Source organism: Arachis duranensis, unplaced genomic scaffold (assembly GCF_000817695.3).
Source record: "Arachis duranensis cultivar V14167 unplaced genomic scaffold, aradu.V14167.gnm2.J7QH unplaced_Scaffold_99373, whole genome shotgun sequence".
Classification (NCBI taxonomy): Eukaryota; Viridiplantae; Streptophyta; class Magnoliopsida; order Fabales; family Fabaceae; genus Arachis; species Arachis duranensis.
Genome location: NW_026265267.1, coordinates 11483 through 21393, shown reverse-complemented (window position 1 = coordinate 21393; position 9911 = coordinate 11483). Strand labels below are relative to the sequence as shown.

General features: G+C 38.2%; 1 non-coding gene across 1 annotated transcript; it reads left to right on the top strand.

Annotated features, from left to right (window-relative positions):
* Positions 1–9094: 9094 nt before the first annotated feature.
* On the top strand, positions 9095–9201 carry LOC127744709 (small nucleolar RNA R71). The gene has a single exon (XR_008005634.1). It is a non-coding gene; the product is annotated as a small nucleolar RNA R71 (small nucleolar RNA).
* Positions 9202–9911: the final 710 nt, after the last annotated feature.

Here is a 9911-nt window from a genome sequence, read left to right as displayed (position 1 = left end):
ATTGCTAAACCTGTTTCTTCCACCATTATTGTTGTTGAAACCTTGTTGAGGTCTCTGTTGATCCTTCCATGAGAGATTTGGGTGGTTTCTCCATGAAGGATTATAGGTGTTTCCATAGGGTTCTTCCATGTAATTCACCTCTTCCATTGAAGGATTCTCAGGATCATAAGCTTCTTCCTCAGATGAAGCCTCCTTAGTACTGCTTGGTGCATTTTGCATTCCAGACAGACTTTGAGAAATCATATTGACTTGCTAACTCAATATTTTGTTCTGAGCCAATATGGCATTCAGAGTATCAATCTTAAGAACTCATTTCTTCTGATTTGTCCCATTATTCACAGGATTCCTTTCAGAATCCTTTCTTCTGACTAGTCCCATTGTTCACAGGATTTCTTTCAGAAGTGTACATGAATTGGTTATTTGCAACCATTTCAATGAGTTCTTGAGCTTTTATAGGCGTCTTCTTCAGATGAAGAGATCCTCCAGCAAAGCTATCCAATGACATCTTGGACAGTTCAGACAGACCATCATAGAAGATACCTATGATGCTCCATTCAGAAAGCATGTCAGAAAGACACTTTCTGATCAATTGTTTGTATCTTTCCCAAGCTTCATAGCATTAGAGAAACTAATTGAGGCTTAAGCTCAAAGTTGTTTGCTCCAATGGCAGGGATAGAGATGCTTCTCCCATAGAAGTCGGGAGTAGGTGTAGTAAAGTCACCCAGCACCTTCCTTGCATTGTTGGCATTGTTGTTGTTTTCGGCTGCCATGTCTTCTTCTTTAAAGATTTCTGTTAGGTCCTCTACAGAGAGTTGTGTTTTAACTTCTCTTAACTTTCGCTTCAAGGTCCTTTCAGGTTCAGGGTCAATCTCAACAAGAATGCTTTTGTCTTTGCTCCTGCTCATATGAAAGAGAAGAGAACAAGAAAATATGGAATCCTCTATGTCACAGTATAGAGATTCCTTGAGGTGTGAAAGGAAAAGAAAAAAAAGAGGTAGAAAATTCGAACTTATCAAGGAAAGATTGAGTTTGAATTGTGCATTGAGGAATAGTGTTAGTCCATAAATAGAAGGATGTGAGAAGATGGGAAGAAATCAAAAAGATGTGATTGATTTTCGAAAACCAAGAGTGGGAAAGAAATCAAGTGATTTTTTAAAAAGATTAGAAATTAGAAATCAAAAAGATATGATTGAAAACTATTTTTGAAAAAGATGTGATTAAAAAGATATGATTGAAAATATATAGTTTTAAAAATATATGATTTGAAAAAGATTTGATTTTGAAAAATTATGGAAACTTGAAAAAAAAAATTTGAATTAAAAACAAAATCTTCTCTCTTGTGCCATCCTGGCGTTAAACGCCCAGAATGGTATCCATTCTGGCGTTTAACGCCCAAAATGCTACCCTTTTGGGCGTTAAACGCCCAACCAGGTGCCCTGGCTGGCATTTAAACGCCAGTTTTCCTTCCTCACTGGGCGTTTTGAACGCCAGCTTTTTCTGTGTAATTCCTCTGCTGTATGTTCTGAATCTTCAATTCTTTGTATTATTGACTTGAAAAGATACAAATTAAATTTTTTTTGGATTTTTAATGATGAGGAAAAATCAAAATGCAACTAAAATCAAATAAACAATGCATGCAAGACACCAAACTTAAAAGTTTGTATACTACTGACACTAACAAATTGAGAATGCATATGAGAAACAACAAAACACACAAAACAATAGAATTTAAAGATCATAGCAAGTAAATCATAAAGAACAACTTGAAGATCAATGAAGACACATGATAAATGCAAGAAGAACAGAAACATGCAATTGACACCAAACTTAAAATGAGACAATAGACTCAAACAAGAAATATTTTTGGTTTTTATGATTTTGTAAATTTTTTGGATTTTTCGCAAGAGCTAAATTGATGAAGATCAATCAGCTTTGGTGATGATAAGAACATCACCTTGAAACACTAGAATTCATTCTTAAAAATTCTGAAAAATACCTAATCTAAGCAACAAGATGAACCATCAGTTGTCCAAACTCAAACAATCCCCGGCAACAGCGCCAAAAACTTGGTGCACGAAATTATGATCATCAATGGCGCCATCAACATGGTACGCTCAATTGCAATCTCAATTCTTTATCACAACATGGTGCACGAAATTATGATCAGAGCAAGTGCACTGGGTCATCCAAGTAATAAAAATTACACGAGTAAGGGTCGATCCCACGGAGATTGTTGGTATGAAGCAAGCTATGGTCCAGTTTGGGCGTTTAACTCCCATTCTTGTGCCAGTTCCGGTGTTTAACGCCGGGCAGTTTTGAGCTGATTTGAAACGCCGGTTTGGGCCATTAAATCTCGGGTAAAGTATGGACTATTATACATTGCTGGAAAGCCCAGGATGTCTACTTTCCAACGCAATTGAGAGCGCGCCAATTGGGCTTTTGTAGCTCCAGAAAATCTACTTCGAGTGCAGGGAGTCAGAATCCAATAGCATCTGCAGTCCTTTGTAGCCTCTGAATCAGATTTTTGCTCAGGTCCCTCAATTAAAGCCAGAAAATACCTGAAATCACAAAAAAATACACAAACTCATAGTAAAGTCCAGAAAAGTGAATTTTAACTAAAAACTAATAAAAATATAATAAAAACCAACTAAAACATACTAAAAACATACTAAAAACAATGCCAAAAAGCGTATAAATTATCCGCTCATCAACATGCCCTCTGGTCGCATCGCTAGCACAGATTGTGTGTGCGTGCTGCCCTATTTTCTGTGCCCTGTGCGTGTGCACAGCTGTGTGCGTACGCACGCGTTCCCTCTCATATGTTATCTGTGGGGTCGCACAGAAGTGTGCGTCTGCACACGATTTGCAAGCCCTTCTAGTGGGAGCGAGGGAACGTCCTGTGTGCGTGAACAACCTCCCCCATTTTTGGCTTCTATGCGTGCGCACGGACCTGTATGCATACGCATACTTCTTACACCCCCTTCTGTTCAGAGCATTTGCACAACCTTGTGCGTCCGCTCAACTCCCCTATTTCACGGAGTGTTCGTACGCACACATACCTGTGCGTACGCACAAGTGCAGTTTTGGGCAACATTTTCCTTGCACTTTGAATTATGCCCTGAAGCACTTCCACCCCCTATCTCTCTCTTTTCCTCCTTTTCCTCTATTTTTCTACTTGTTTTACTTAGTCTTCATTGCATCTTATTTTCATTTTAGTCATCATATTAGGTTTGGTTTACTTGTTACTACTTAAATAAATTGCAAGTGTTTGTTTGATATTAGTTTTGGTTCATCAGTGCACTTATATTTTGCCTTAATTTACTAGTATCTAGTTGGTTTGATTACTCATGTTCTGATTGTACCATTAGGTGAAATTTTTATAAATGCATATGGAATTAAGTGAATTGAGTTGAAATTACTACTTCAAAATGATTTTTCATATGAAATTCATCACATTACCAATACTTGTTCCATGTTAATACTTTGCATTTGTTTGAGTGACTCAACTTGATCCTTATCAAGTGTGGCACTGGTGTGGTATTTTATAACCCAGAAACTAACCGGCAAGTGCACCGGGTCGTACCAAGTAATACCTTACGTGAGTAAGGGTCGATCCTACGAGGATTGATGGATTAAGGAACAATAGTGTTTGATAGGATTAGTTAGACAAACAAAAAATAGTGTTTGGAAGTTCAAAGAGCATTAAATAGTAAATTAAGAATATTAAAGACAGGCAGATAAATAAGATGGAAATAAAATATAGAGAAAACAGTTAAGGTTTCATAGTTATCTATTTTTCCGGATTAACTTTTCTTACTAACTAATTTAATCATGCAAGATTTAATTCATGGTAAACTATATGTGACTAGACCCTAATTCCTTAGACCTTCCTAGTCTCCTCTAAAAATCATTAACTGCCAATTCCTTGGTCAATTAATTCCAATTAGAGGGTGATGATCAATTTCTAGTTTATATGCAAAAAGAATCCTAATTATCCAAAAATAAGGGAATTATATGTCACGTATCTCGTTAAATACAAACAATTAGAAATTCAGTATAATATGTTTTCAAGCTGTTGTTCAAGTAAAGAGCTTTTCCAAGTTTTACAAGAACTCAATTAGAACATGGGTCATACTTCCGTTCCACCCATATTCATAAAATAAAGAACGAAAATAATTATTGAAATATAAATCTAAACATGGATTAAATTAAAAAGATTAAACAAATCAATCCATACAAATAGACAGAGCTCCTAACCTTAACAGTGGAGGATTAGTTTCTCATGGTTCAGAGAAGAAAAATAAGGGTTCTGGTAAAATGCACTGTGTTCCAATCTGATGGCACCAGATTCCTTTTTATAACTAATCCTAATAAAATTAAAATCTAATTATCTAAAATTAAAAATAATATCTTTTCCTAAAAGATAAGATTTGAATTTAAATTCAAATAAATTAACAGATCTTCAGTTGATGGGTGGGGACCACTTGATTTGTCCATTCTGCAGCTTCTAATATGTGTTTTCTGGGATGAAAACTGGGTTAAAACAGCCCAGAATTGCCCCAAGTATTTTTCTGCTTTTTCTGCACGTGGCGCATGTGACGCGTCCACGTCGTCCACGCGTTCGCGTCATTTGTGCAGATTTCAGTCCACGCGTTCACGTCATTGCGATTTCTCCATTCCGCGCGGTCGCGTGAGCCAGGCGTCCGCGTCGGTCTTTGCTGGTCATCTCTTTGGTTTCTTCTTTTTCTCTGCACAAACTTCATCAAATCCATCCGAATGCTACCTAAAATAAATAAAATTGCACAAAACTCAAAATAGCATCCATAGTGGCTAAAATATAATTAATTCTTAATTAAACTGAACAAATTAGATGCAAATTCACTTGGAAAAGATAGACAAGATGCTCACGCATCACAACACCAAACTTAAACTGTTGCTTATCCTCAAGCAACCAAAACTAATATAGGCTTGAGATGTGAATTTGCATGAGAATGAGAGTTCGAGTAAGCTCATGTCTCTTTTTATAGTGGGGTTTATAACTGTAATCCTGAATAGGTTTGGCATCTCACTCTCCTTTGAATCAAGAATGTTATTGTCATTCGGAATTAGAATCCAGATAATATTATGAATTCTCTGATCTTTACATTTTAGTTTAATCCTTGAACAGAGCAATATTTACTTTAATTTATTTTTCTTTGGTGCTTTGCACCTTGAGCCTAGCCGTGACTTTAAATGTTTTGTCTCAAGAGTTACTTGACACAGAAACACCAGAAGCACTTAACTGGGGAACTCCCTTTGAGTTCTGATTTTTCTTTCAGTTACTTCCAGACAGTGGTGCTCAAAGCCTTTGGCATACTCTGTTAAATGCACTTGGTCTCAACTTTAAGTGTTCTGTCTCAAGGATTACTTGACACAATCACACCACAAGCATATGACTAGGGAAATAACTCTTTGAGCTTTTAATCATGTCTGACCTCCCTAGTCATTGATGCTCAGAGCCTTGGACCTTGCTTTTATTATTATTTATTTATTTATATTTTTTTTCTTTTGCTGTTTCTTTTGCTTCAAGGATTATATTTTTGTTTATTTCAGAGAAGTCATAATAGTTCTCTAAATTCATGTTCCTTATACATCAACATCCCTTGATTCAAATTCAAATATGCACTGTTCATATCATGCATTCAGAATTACAATTAATACCACCATATTTAAGTAAATAAGACTACTCTTAAAATTAACTCAATTTCTCATGTAATACATCACTTCATTTCTTTTTCTCTTTAGATTCAAGTTCAGTGAGTTGTACATGAAACATCTTTTCAGAATTAAGGCAATTAAAAGAAAACTAAACTAGTCCTAGGATTCTAACTAATAAAGGATCATGCAACAAACAAAGCAAAATAGCAGAAAGCCGGAACATCACATAGAAAAAGAGGGGAGGAATAAAAAATGAAAGGAACTCAACCACCTTAGTTATCCTAGTGGTCGCTTTATTCTTCAGGTTGTGCTCCTCAATGAAGATGATTCGCCTCCCTCTTTGGTGCCATAGGAATAAACAGAAAACCCTTAAGCGAAGTGTCAACACCAAACTTAAAGGTTTTCTTGTCCTCAAGCAAAGAAGAACTGAAAATAGAAAGAGATAAATCATTATGAAGAAAGAAAAAGAATAGGATAAAAGAATAAGAGAGAATAAGGATTGGAAGAGAGAGAGAAAGAAAACTGGGCAGCGTAAGCGACGCGTTCGCATACGGCACGCGATCGCGTACGTCGCGCATTCTTTATTATGACGCGTAAGCGTCAGGCACGCATCCACGTGCCCTGGATTTTGTGCGATTTGCGCAAAGCCAGCCGCGCGCCTGTGCGACTTTCTGTTCACATGGCTTGGGAGCCAATTTTTCATACGACGCGTTTGCGTCATGCACACGCACGTGTGGATGGGAGTTTGGTCAAATGATGCGAACGCATCAGTGACGCGTCTGCGTGACCAAATTTGTGCTTTTAGCACACTTCTTGCCCCAAGCCAGCACAACTCTCTGCCCAAACACTGTTTTCTGTCGATTTTAGAGGTCACGCGTCCGCGTCGGTGACGCGCCCGCGTGAATGGGGAAAATCTCAAACGACGTGAACGCGTGGGGTATGCGAACGCGTGGGATCATTTGTGCGAATGGCTCTATTCTGGCACCACTCCCGCGCAACTCTCTGTTCAAATTTATTTTTCACACACGCCATCTGACGCATACGCGTCAGATACTCTCTCTTCTCTTTTTTTTTTGAGGTGTTCGGTTCCTGGAATAACGTAGCTGCATGATCAGAAGATTAGTAATAATTCACTAAAAATAGAATAAATAAGAAAACTACTACTACGAAATATAAAAATAGCTAAGGATATGAATTTATAGGGTTGCCTCCCGACAAGCGCTTCTTTATCGTCACTAGCTTGACGTTCAGCTCCTCTAAGGAGGAGGATCATAGGGGCTCATCTCTTCACCCCTTACTTTGAACTTCTTTTCTGTGTCTCTATAACGTAGCTCAATATGCTCCAGAGAGAGGATTATGATTACTGTATAAACCTATGTTGGATTGCTAGTCAACACCGCCTTCATTCCTGTGGAGAAAGCTACAGTGGGGATCTTTTTGTTTCTCCATCCTCTAGGTACTTTCTTCTTTTTGGGAACCTCCTCATTAGTAGATGATGCATTCTCAACACCAAACATAGGTTTGATGTCAGGAGGAATTTTATTGATTGTTGCCAAGGGAGGTTTGAGCTGCAGATTCTGCTGTGTATCATTAGGGGGTTTTTGAAGGGTTGGATCAATAAGCTCAGTCTACATGCACCTATCTTCTTCACCTGCTGAATATACATCTTTGAAAACATGGAAGACTAGTTGCTCATCATGCACTCAAAGCACTAATTCACCCACTTCTACATCAATCAGAGCTCTTCTATGGCTAGGAATGGTCTTCCTAGAATTATAGAGGCATTCTCATCCTCCCCTATGTCAAGAATCACAAAGTCTTCTTGGAGGAAGAATTTACCCACTTTAACCAAGATATTTTCCACTAAATCCGTATGCAGGCTTCATAGATTTGTCTGCCATCTGCAATGCTATCTTTGTGGGTTATGCCTCTTGGATTTGCAGCTTCTTCATCACAGACAAGGGCATTAGATTTATGCTTGCCCCCAGATCACATAGGACTTTCTCAAAGGTTGTGCTCCCAATGGTGCATGAAATTTGAAAGCTCCCTGGCATCTTCCTTGGCAAGTTATTCTGAATGATAGTACTACATTCCTTAGTCAGGACTACTGTCTCATCTCCCTTTAAACACTTTTTTCTTTGACAACAGTTCCTTCATGAACTTGACATAGATAGGCATTTGCTCTAAAACCTCAGCAAAAGGAATATTGATTTGTAACTTTTTGAAGACTTCCAAAAACTTTGAAAACTACTTATCCTTGGTCTCCTTTTAAAACCTCTGAGGGTACGGCATCTTAGGCTTGTACTCAGGAGCCTTTGGCAAAGTAGGATAAGTGTCAAGAGAGTCTGGGAATGGGTTGTCCGCATGCTTTGGAGGGGCGTGCTCTACTTCTCCCTTCTTCTCCTCTGGAGCTTCTTTTTCAACTAACTCTTCATTGGCCTTGGTCTCAGAGCTAGCTACTTTACCACTTCTCAATTGAATAACCTTGCAATCTTCTCCTAGGTTTACCACTATATCACCTTGAAATGTACTTGCAGACCTCTCAAGTAATTGCTTGCTCAGTTGGCCCACTAGCACCTCTAAATTTTTAATGGAGGCTCTGGTTTCCTGCATAACTTGTGCGTCTGTACTTGCCACTTGTCCACTTATCAAGGTGATAGCCTTACATTCCTCTCCTGGATTTGGAATTATATTACCAAGAAGGCTATTAGTGGTTCTCTGATCAATTTTAGTGACTTTTGTGGCTAATTGACCCATTTGAATCTCCAGGTTCTTAATTGATGCTCTGGTTTCCTGTTTAAAACTTGTCAATATTGCTTCCAAATCATTGTTCTGTTGGAAACCGTCCTGAGAACTATTGTTGAAGTTCTGAGGTCTCTGATATTGATCACTCCATCCAAAATTTGGGTGATTCCTCCATCCCTGATTGTATATCTTAGAATATGGATCATTGTTGGGATTCGTAGGACCACTCCCCATGTAATTCACCTTTTCAGAAGAGGGTTGAGCATAATCATAATTATCATTTTGCATAAAGTTACCTGCCATGTCATAGGAGACTTCCTGTGATGGATTTTGGGTGTTGATAGCTGAGACTTGCATGCCACCCATCTGTTGAGTAAGTAGATTTATTTGCTGAGACATCAGCTTGTTCTAAGCAAGAAGAGCATTAATAGCTTCTACTTCCAACACGCCTCTCTTTTAAGGGGTTTCAGAGTTCACAGGATTCCTGTTAGATGAGTATAAATATTGGTTGCTTGCAACCAATTCAATAAGCTCAATGGTCTCCTCCGGTGTCTTCTTCTTTTGTAGTGAGCCTCCTGTAGAATTGTCTAAGCACATCTTGGACATTTCACCCAAGCCTTCGTAAAAGATATCTAGTTGAGTCCATTTGGAGAACATATCTGGAGGGCATTGCCTAGTCAGTAGCTTGTATCTCTCCCAAGCTTCATATAGAGTTTCACCATCTTTTTGCCTGAAGGTCTGAACCTCCATCCTAAGCTTAATTAGCTTCTTTGGTGGGAAAAATTTTGTGAGAAACTCAGTAACCACCTTGTTCCAAGTATCTAAACTCTCATTGGGTTGGAAATATAGCCATAGCTTTGCTCCATCCCTCAGAGCAAACGGGAAGAGCATGAGTTTGTACACATCTGGATTTACTCCATTTGTCTTCACAGTATCACAAATTTGCAGAAAACTAGAAATAAATTGATTTGGGTCTTCGTGGGGAAGACCATGATACTGGCAGTTTTGTTGCACCAAGGTAACCAGCTGAGGCTTCAACTCAAAGTTATTCGCAGTAATAGGAGGCACCACGATGCTTTTTCCATAAAGATCTGTAGTAGGAGAAGAGTAAGAGCCAAGCACTCTCCTTTGTTGCTCATTTCTATTTGGGTTTGCCACATTGGCATTATCAGTATTATTCGGATCCATAGTGGATTCTGCAGCCTTGTAAAGTCTTGCTTGTTGTAAATGCCGCTTGAAAGTCCTTTCAGGTTCAAGATCAAAGTCTAAGAGATGTTCTTTGTCTCTGTTCCTGCGCATAAACAAACATAAAACAAGAATGAATGGGAATCTCTACGTCAGAGTGCAGTGAATTCCCAGTGAGGTAACCTGTGTAAAGAAAAAATACTAAATAAAATAAATAAATAGATAGAAAGAAAAAAAATAAACATAAAGAAAAAGATTTTTTAGATATATTTTTTTGTATATAT